The sequence below is a fragment of the Amblyomma maculatum genome, chromosome 11 (assembly GCF_055883805.1).
Source record: "Amblyomma maculatum isolate TAMU_Amacu chromosome 11, ASM5588380v1, whole genome shotgun sequence".
In the NCBI taxonomy this organism is placed as follows: domain Eukaryota; kingdom Metazoa; phylum Arthropoda; class Arachnida; order Ixodida; family Ixodidae; genus Amblyomma; species Amblyomma maculatum.
In genome coordinates, this window is record NC_139354.1 from 115483281 (window position 1) to 115493339 (window position 10059).

Sequence of the window (10059 nt, forward strand, 5' to 3'; positions counted from 1 at the left end):
CAATTCTTTTCTTTTTCCGTCACATGTCTGGCAATAAGGTGTTTCTTTTAGTTCAAGACTTGCGATCGCACTGTATACAGGTGTGTACTACTTGCACTGAAAATGGAAAAGGTGTCGAGTATTTAATTTTCTACGATGGTTTATGTATATAGTGCGTTCATACACCGCCATCCCCCGTAGCACAAAACGTTTATCCTCCGCAGTCCTGTCCTTTTTTGGACTAATGAAGTCATATATGAGGTTGCTTGATTATGACCAACCGACCAGCTCTATGCTTTAGTTCGCAGGATAAAGCATTTCTTTCGACGCTGCATTGTTAATTTCAGGAAGGCTGTTACGGTAAGCGTGCTAGCAGTGGTTGTACTGGAAAGGGATAGAAATGACAACTGCAACGATCATTCTCCCTACTATAAGTAAAATCACCTCAAGAGCTCTGAAAACGCTATGCAAGCAAAATATAGGCTTTGATGCCAGCGTATGACGCGGCTGATAAGTCCCGATGATGCCATGCGTTTTTGAACTCGCTGTCAATAAATCACTGTTAAGCTGAGTCAACAAGAACATGTTAAGGATCTCCGCTCTCATTTTGAAAGACACGCAAATTGCCTTCCGGATGCTGGCGCGACTACGAGCGCTATTTACGATACCTGCGTTTTACATTTGTCATTACTTGTACTGATACTGTGTGTGTATCATTATAATTGCAACTACTTTTACAAAATGAGCCGCATTCTCCACAATCAGTACGACAATCACGGCCGTCGCAGGAGCGGAGGTGGGAGACACAGCTACCGCGAGAACGAGAAATATAAGAATAAAAAGACAGAGAGGTTAACTAGGCGATGCCCAGCCGGCTACCCTGCTCGTACGGAAGAAAACAAAGGGAGAAAAAGGAAAGAAAGAGCAACAAGAAAAGAAGCTTACCACATGCCTATCTATAGAAGTCTGTGGTTAAAGCAGGTAGAGGGCGCGCACGTAATGTCTAGAAGTCTACCCCGTGTCCAATAATAAATTAGGGAGCACCTTAACTTCTTTCCTTTCGAATGATGGTGTCGTCCATTAGCTCTTGTAAGAGGGCGAGAGCCCAAGCGGCGGGGCGTAGGAGCCAGAAAGGCACGTCTCGTTCAAGCTGCAGGCAGTCACAAAGTATGTGCGCAATTGTTTCATCCCACCCTCAATACTCCCACGTGCTGTGCAAAATCAAAAAATAAAAATGTAGGACAGAACAAGCCGGCGTGGTAGCTGTAAAATGAACTTCAGTGCATCACTAGCCATTTCGCGCGATTTTTGTGATCTCCTATCTCATACAGCATTTTCCATCTGTGCATAAACTCTCAAACAAATGGAAGTCAATGAACACTTTGTGATATTGAGGGTCACGACTTAGCAAAAAATAATTCATACTTGGACAAATCTGACGAGCATTGTGGTTGATAGCAATCATATTGCAGAAATCAGAAGGGGCCGGAAACAACTACCGCCTTGCGCCTAGAAAGGCGATAGCGCCTCCGTTTGCGCCGGTAGAAGGGGTGGACGATCGTACCACTTCGGCGGTGGCGGTTTGAAAGCAGATCTACTTTCTGTCGCACATTTGGCCGCGGCTTGTATGATGGTCGCCATGCCAGGTGTGCAGCGGCCTGGTCTTCATCGTTCCCGGCCTGTAGGTGCGTGCTTTTCGTCGCGAAGGACGCACTGGATGCGCTGTCGTGTTCCATTCGCGTCACGGCAACGCTGTCCATTATTGTCTACGACTCGTCTAGCGTTAGACTTTCATTCTCCTTCGACGACTTCTCTGCCGTCTCAAGTGAGGCTCTTGCTGTAAGCTGGATCTCCGGGCTACCAGCCTCTCGCCATCTTTTCTTGTAGGATGCGAAGAACCCTTCGTTGCTGCTTGTCCTTCCACCCTTTGCAATACTCGGGCACCCTTGACAGCTTCCCCAGCCTCTTCCACTTCCATCATTAGATCTGCTGGCTCGGTCCGTACCATGGATCCTGTCACCACTGCATAGGTACTCACGCAGCCGGCGTCAGCATGCCCGAATTGTCTGCATTGCGAACACCGAGGGACCTTGCATTTCCTTCCGATGTGGCCAATGCCGCGGCAGTCAAAGTATTGCATTGGTCTCCCGGGTACAACAACGAGCGAGGGCTACGTATCACGCGACGCGTTTCTTTTGAAGCAGGTCGTCCACTTCCATGCCTGTATTCAGCTATAAGAGCGCAACTCTAGTCGTTGACCCTTTTTCGAGGACAGCCTGAACTCGCCAGCGCCGTCGAGTAGCCTCGGTAGCTATACCTAAAGCTGCGAAGTCTGTCTTTGTGCCTTCTTCTACCACGCCATGCAACATCTAATGCAGCCTTATCCTCACCTGATCCTCTTCCCGATCAATAACGATTCTTTGACGGGCTTCTACTTGTAGTTCCTATGAAACAAGTAGACGCTTGATTGCCTCCGCGCTATTGAAGGTCACTTCCCAAACGGGATTGATTAGTACGCCCCCAATGCTAACACGTCTGGAAGAGTACCACTCTTGGTCAGGCCGTCACAAAAACCTTCGAACCTCAATGGTCGCACTCGTCTTTCTACCATGAAGAAAAACTTTGTTGCAAATACGTCCGGTGGGCAGCTGTAGCAAAATAATGTGGTATTCACATTTTATTCATCTTCAGCACCTAGCCTGTTTCCGTGGCTGGCAAAGGCCGCTGTCGCCTCTCCTTTGGAGCCCATGATTCTACGTTTGTTTCACACCGGTGGCTGGAACTAGCAAAAACATCTGAACTACACCTCCATTTTATTCATTTACTGCCTGCTTTTCATGAAAGCAGTACAACCGGCAAAGAACGCAAGGACGTGCCAATGTCACTGTTCACGAGTAATGTCATTTTGCTTCGTTTTCCATCTGAGCTACACCTGCGCCAGGTGACGAGAATATCGAGGCATCACACTGTGCTGCCAAAGTTGCGCAACCTTGGACGTTCGAAAGGACGCCTGAAGAGAAAAGTAACCGCCTTTTAATCTCTATAACGTCTCTGGTGCTCGCTTTCCCTTTTTGACGTAAGCGCCTCGCTTATCCAGTGTGCGTTTTAGGTCACACTGACGCAGCAGCTAGACATTCATTCACGGCCGCCCTGTCCTCACTCAGTCCCCTCCTCATTCATATGTCGATATTCAAGATAGAATGAAAGGGCATTTGAGAAGGGTTGCGAACGGAGCTTGCCTCTAAACCCTTGTTCAGCGTTATTTGATACCGTGTAAAAATCTTCTTTCTCTTATTCTATGCTAGATACTAAACAATATGAATACATTTTTCGCATAAAGATATATTATCTGACATAATTTAATCCTGAACACTTCGTGCTGAAGTGACATTAGTTGCTGAAATTCGTATCAGAAATAAGGACCGACAGTAGTTCCAGCTTAGAAAAACCTTCCATGGATACAGAAAATTACCACGGGGAATTTCTTGTGTTTGGCGCTCTTCTGTGTCTTGAGCACGTGCGCAGACCTATAGGCGCAGTAACGCCGTCGTCATAGTGCATTCCATGCGGCCCTGGCATGCTTCTTGGGGAGCATATAACATATACTCAGTTTTTTTCAAGTGGTTATATTTCGAAAGAGGCGGAGGTGAAAACTTTTGTAATCCTTGTTTTCAATACGGTACAAAACATCAACAATTGATGATGACATTTTGTAGCAAGATTATGTAATAACGATGTAACGATTAGCCTTTTATACCCCAGGCACGTGCGGCGCCTGACCAAAGCCGTTGTATAATATGCATTCCAGCAGGTGCTAAGATCTCCTAATCCGAGACTGCCTCTCCTCTTTATTATAGATAGCAAACATTTACGCAATTATATGGTTTCCTCCAACTACCCCAACACGCTTATTGGAGTTTTTTCACGTATGAGACCCTATCCCATTAGTGTTAGAAAGACTGATGAGGCATATGCAGCATTCTACAACGAAGCTTTGTTCATATTACATTTCCACTGTTTCACCACTATCGGCGATTGAGTCCGTTTGCGGCTGCTCACAAACAATGTTCACGTTTTGGGAGAAAGAAATGCACGCAGTGGGATCCACTTTTTAGATCATCCTCTTTCTTTACCCGTTGAATGCCGCTCATATGCCAAGAAACAATTTTAGTGCAAAGTTTATTGCACGCTTTTAAGGAACCGGGAAAAAGCCTTGCATATTGAAGTTGTAGAAAAGACCAGCCATGAGCAGCAGACTGACTTTCCAATAACTAAAAGAAGCTACACCCCCAAAATATTCCCACTTTCGACTGGACGATGACGACATGCTGGGGTTGAACTAGTTTACAGGGGAGCGAGAGAGAAACGCACAGCATTCCTTTATGTAGGCATTCAGAACACATTGCCAGAGGCCACTCGGCGGTAAGTGAGCGTCCCGTCGATAGCTCAGTTGGTAGAGCGGTGGACTGTAGAGGTTCTCTCACTGCGGACATCCATAGGTCGCTGGTTCGAATCCGGCTCGACGGAGAATGTTTTTATTTGAGTGAATGAACAAGCTTATCTTTTAGTGTTTGCCATTCTCGATTTGCGGGTGCACAACGAAAACAAATATTACGCGGTCTTAAACATTGCTCACTCAGGAGTTGTGTAAACTTTAAAACCATTCTTCTGCGCAACCGAAATGAAAGCAACGCACGCCACTTACTCATACATTTCCGATGAAAGCTTTTTACTCAAAAAAAAAACGAATTGTCTCAAGCCTTTTCCTTCTAATTCTACTCGAGCAGCGCTCGAAGTGACAAATGTGTCGAGGCATTCGCGGCAAAAAACACTCTCATATGCTGCGTTGCCGCAAAGCCTTAGATATGGATATTATATATATTCTAATGTCTCTAACATGCAGTAAGCGTAGCGTAACCGAAGATAAGGCGGACGATTATTGCCAGAAGCAATTTCATATTTGATGTTCAAGTTATGTCTACCCTGTCGTCAGTAGGAGTGATAGCGATGATAGCTGAACGAAGACATTTACCTTTATCCAAAAATAAATATCAAAGTATATGTTAATTGAAGCAGTTGGGTTAATTTCTTGGCCTCCAATTCATCGCAGACAGTTAGGCAGCCTGTTAGTTTGGTGACGGATGGACACGTTCTAATCAAAACTGAAAACACGGCAAACAGTTCTGACCCTTCTCTTGTATTTTAAAAGCATCTCGCAAGATCCATTGTGAAAACGAAATGTACTGTGCACTTTTGCCCTGGATCAATAAGTACTGAATGTTTTAAACTATATTAATCCATCGTCGCCCATGTCAGTGTTCGCGCACCTCATTTCCGCTGAGAATATTTTGCATTTGGTAAATTTAATTTCATTTGTCTTCGCTCTTTTCGCTCGTCAGTTGGCATCATTATCGCTCGAAATTACTGAGCAGTGAGCACAATGTAAACATATCCTATAGCTTGTTCTATGTTCTAGTGCAAAACAAAGGAAACAGCAACATTTCCACTCATTAAGTAAGCGTTTTCTATTTGAGGGAATTGACATTGCAGTTGTACTTGCGAAATTTTGCACGCTTCATACAGCGAAGTTTTTTATTTCAGGTACGGTATAATTAGTGAATCCAACACGCTCTGCGCTAAAAGGTGTCGTTTTGGGACAAACGTTGATTGTTGACTCGGCAAGTGTGGTTGGATGAATTTCGGTGCGTGAGAACTTCGCCCGTATACACCTGAATGTACACACGGAACTCTTCTTAGCAGAGCAAAACTGCACAACTGTGGCCTTGACTCACATCAAAGATGAATGGAGGAAAGCGCTACAGCATCGCCTCGCAACACATTCTCGCATTCGGCACTGCAGTCCATATCACCTTCACATACGGCTAACGACAAAGTTGTTCAGGGGGAGCTTGGCATAAAGATATGCGGTTTGGGTTAGCAACAGATTATAATTAGACTGCAAGAACAAAGCATTGAAATCCGTTGTCATATCGTATGGCACGAAAGATGTAAAGAACTACACGGATGGCCTCAACGTCATCCGTGTAGTCGGTACTACAGCAGTCTATTGTTATCTTGTTTTGGTACGGCTAGTCCGACATAGGAGCGCAAAACCGAGCCACCATGTGCATACCAAAAAGAGAAACAATGAGGCACCGGCGAAATTCGAACTCACGATCTCCTGTTTACTACACAGGCGCTTTAACCAACTAAGCCACGGCGCCGACGAAAGGAGTGATAGCATTTTCAAAATATGAAGAGAATGAGGCACCGGCGAGATTCGAACTCACGATTTCCTGTTTACTAGACAGGCGTTTTAACCAACTAAGCCACGGCGCTTTTTTTTTTCTTTATTGCCGACTTGGACATTCAAAACAAGACGACGAACAATAAAACGTGCCAGCACGCTTTCGCGTGACACGGCAGGTTAAAACTTTTTCAGTTTTACCAAACTGTCAAGCACATGAATCAATTGTGGCTGCTCGGGGAGTGTCATATGCACTTCCCTAAACCGCACAACACTGTGTATGAAATGTTCTCGTACAGGATTGACTTGTATATCTGCATTGTTAAACTGCATTCTGGTTTTCCACAAGCTGTGGAGGCCCAGGAGCATTATTGTATCAAAGGGAAACTCCTCTGTATTAGGAAAAGGTAAAAATCGTATGCCATATGCATCTAGAGGTAGCTCTTTTTTTTAAAGTTCTCTGAAGCACATCCCAGAAAAAAATGGCATCCCAAAAATCCAAAAACACGTGTTCTATCGTCTCTGGTCTGTTACACAAGAAACAGTTTGTTGACTAAGGGACGAACAGCCCTTTAGCGTGCATCCATGTTTTGACTGATAATGTGCTAGTGTGGAGTTTAAAGAAAAATGATTTGACTGGTGGTGATATTACAACTGTTAAAAAAAATGTTCGGTATGGCCCTTCGACCTCGAAGTTTTCTATTTTATCTTGTCACCATCATCATGATCAGCCGGACTATATCCACTGCCGGGCGAAGGCCTCTCCCATTTTCCTCCAATTTACCCGGTCCTGTCTGTTCACCGTGTAGAAGCTGATAACGGTTTGAAACACTTTCTTGACGTTCATAAAACGTGTTACGACATAACTGTTTCCATCAATATTCGAGCAAACGAGGTCATTAAAATCATCTCTGACTTGAACTAAAATCGTATTGAACGCGGCTTAATAAGCTCCATTTTTGACAGAATGCTACAATGTGAGCGTGAAAAGCTTTTTCAATAATGCAGGCTATTCCTGAAAGGATGGCTATTGGTCTGTAGGTATCTTAGGAGAAGGTCCATTAGGAGAAGGGGTCCTAATAAACTAGTTTTCAGTTTATCATGAATCAGGCCTCTTTTGGGGGTTTCATTAGGAATGTAAAGGAGGACTTGTTTTAATTTATCAAGATATACAATAATATCCCCGATTCTGATGCCATTATAAGAAGATGACATTGTGATGTGTATTGTTTCCTAGGTGCTCCAGAGTTCCCTTTCTGAGATAGAAGGCAAAAAACAAGAATTAATGTTTGATGTATTATGTGTTATCGGACTAAAACAAGGTGCAATAGGTGGAGGTATCTTGCTAGCAGATTCGATGATGTGCCCATTAAAACCCTCAGACAGATTAAAGCTGTCAACATTCCGGAAAGCTTGTGTTATTGACTCATAAACTGAACGCATAAGTGCCCTTCCTAAAAAAAAGGGGAAAGCAACTTGTTTCACTCATTACGTAAGTGCTCTCGGCTTCTATTTTAGGAAATGAACATTGGTGTTATACTTGAGAAATTTTGCCTGCTTCATACAGTGGTGTTTTAATTTTATGTAAAATATAATCAGTGAATCCACAGTGCTCCACGCTAAAAGGTGTTGTTTTGGGACAAACGTTGATTGCTGACATGGAAAGTGTCGCTGGACGAATGTCGGTACGTGAGCATTTCATACGAATACACTTGCGTCCCCTCAGAAGAAAGTTTGTCAGGAGAGCAAAACTGCACAACTGGCATTGACTCACATCAAAGATGAATGGAGGAAAGCGCTACGGCATCCCCTTGCAAACACATTCTTGCTATCTGCACTGCTGTGCATATAACCTCCACGTACTGCCAACGAAAACGTTGTTGAAGCGGAGCTTAGCATAGAGATATGATGTTCGAGTTAATCTGGAAGGAAGAGGTTATAATAAGACTAGAGTAATAAAGCTGTGAAGTTCATTACTATATCGGATGTCACGAAAAATGTAAAGACGTCTACACGAATGGCGTGTGCATCATCCGTGTCGTCCGTAGTACAGCAGTCATCTGTACTCCTCTTCTTTCCGACACAGAAGCGGAAAAACGAGCTGCAAGCTGCAAGGAAAGCAAAAACAATGAGGCACTGGCGAGATTCGAACTCACGATCTCCTGTTTTACTAGACAGGCGCTTTAACCAACTAAGCCACGGCGCCGACGAAAAGGAGAGGAGACATTTCCAGTTTTCCACAGTTCCCTCGCATACAGTCTTCAGATACAGGTTTTTTAGCCTAAAGCAACGCAGACTTTATACAGCGCTAATTCAGTTCCATGCAACATTTTGTAAGAAAAAGGAGTCCCGAAAGGTGCCGAATGGAGACTCTTTACGGCAAGCTCCTTTATAATTGAGGCCACGCACGTAGACAGATTTATATGGACGGCAAGAAACTTTGCGAATAATATTACCGCCATACTCTGGCAGCAACATCCAAACGTGCTTGCTTTATTGAGGATGCACAACATTCACAAACCTCTCGTAGTATTTTCACTGAAGCAGTTTTGTCATCAGACTTTTATAGTGATGCGGAAAACCTTTACTTTAGTGGCATTAGGGTAATGACACGACAACATGTATATGAACAAGTGTTTGGATAAGACTGAAGAGCAGTGCAGTCTAGTGCGTCCTTAGATGGATTTATTTAAAGTTGGCCGAAATGATCAAAAATCTGGCTTCCTACTCTGAACTAGGGAAGGGGAAGGAGAGAAGGAAGGGGATCATGTTGGGTGACGATGTGGGAGCCGGCATATGCAACTAATTACAGGCAAGGCAGTTTACTTTACAAGCGCGAATCAAACCCGATGGCGCACAAAAAAACGGCAGAGCCCGCCCTGACTGGACACCCTTCCCCTTGTCCAGCCAAGCGCCTAGCCGCACTTCCTCCGACAGAGGCCTCTTATCCAAACGCTTGAATGAAACGGCTAGCAGATTTCTTTCACGCGCATACACTGGGCACGCCAATATTATATGGACCACAATCTCGGGGATGCCACAAGATGAACATTTGGGGCAGTCGACCTGCCCAATTAAATGCAAGTACCTGCGCATGAAAGCCACGTTTAAATGAAGTTTGTGTAGCAAGGATCCATCTAGACACGGAATTTCACGCCGAACTTAAAATGGTAACCTTTGATCGAGAATTCTTGTGCTGTGCGTCTGGCTGGGCCCCGCAAGCTGGCACAGCATTCTTCATACAGATCGTAAGAAGACACGTCGTATCCGCTCTTGAAAAAGGCACAGCTGTTTGGAAGCCACGGCTGAGGACACTTTTTACTAAAACATCGGCCTGTTCATTTCCATGGAGCCCGTAGTGGGCAGGGATTCATTGAAACATTATCCTGTGACCTTGCAGTCGAGAAGGTGTAAGGAGCTTCATAATATGTAGTGTCATAAACTGGTAGGCGGTGTGGCGTAAGATATTTTCCAAAATATGCAATGCAGTTCTTTCAGTCCGTGAATATACACCAGTTTTGAGATGGTTCCTAGCATATGTAGCGAATAGATTCCCAAAGGGCTACAAATTCAGCTGCGATTTAGGTAGAAAACGTCCGAAAAGGAAACGGGGAGTCATTTTCTCAGCTCTTATTACCACAGCTGCAGCGGATTCCTGTGCTGACACAGATCCGTGAGTGTATGTGTGGATATAATAATGATATTCTGACCATATGTATGTCAGATTAAGTTTTTTGGGCCCACTAAGTGGCACTATTGATTTCTTTAGTGTCCCCCCCTTAATCGCTTACTAAACTTGGGCTACACCTGCCTCTATATCCCATTGTCGCATC

The 10059-nt window shown here is 44.4% G+C and overlaps 1 non-coding gene across 1 annotated transcript; it reads left to right on the plus strand.

The window, feature by feature from the left end:
- Positions 1 to 4414: 4414 nt before the first annotated feature.
- TRNAY-GUA (transfer RNA tyrosine (anticodon GUA)) lies at positions 4415 to 4506 on the plus strand. The gene is given in 2 exon segments: positions 4415 to 4451; positions 4471 to 4506. It is a non-coding gene; the product is annotated as a tRNA-Tyr (tRNA).
- Positions 4507 to 10059: the final 5553 nt, after the last annotated feature.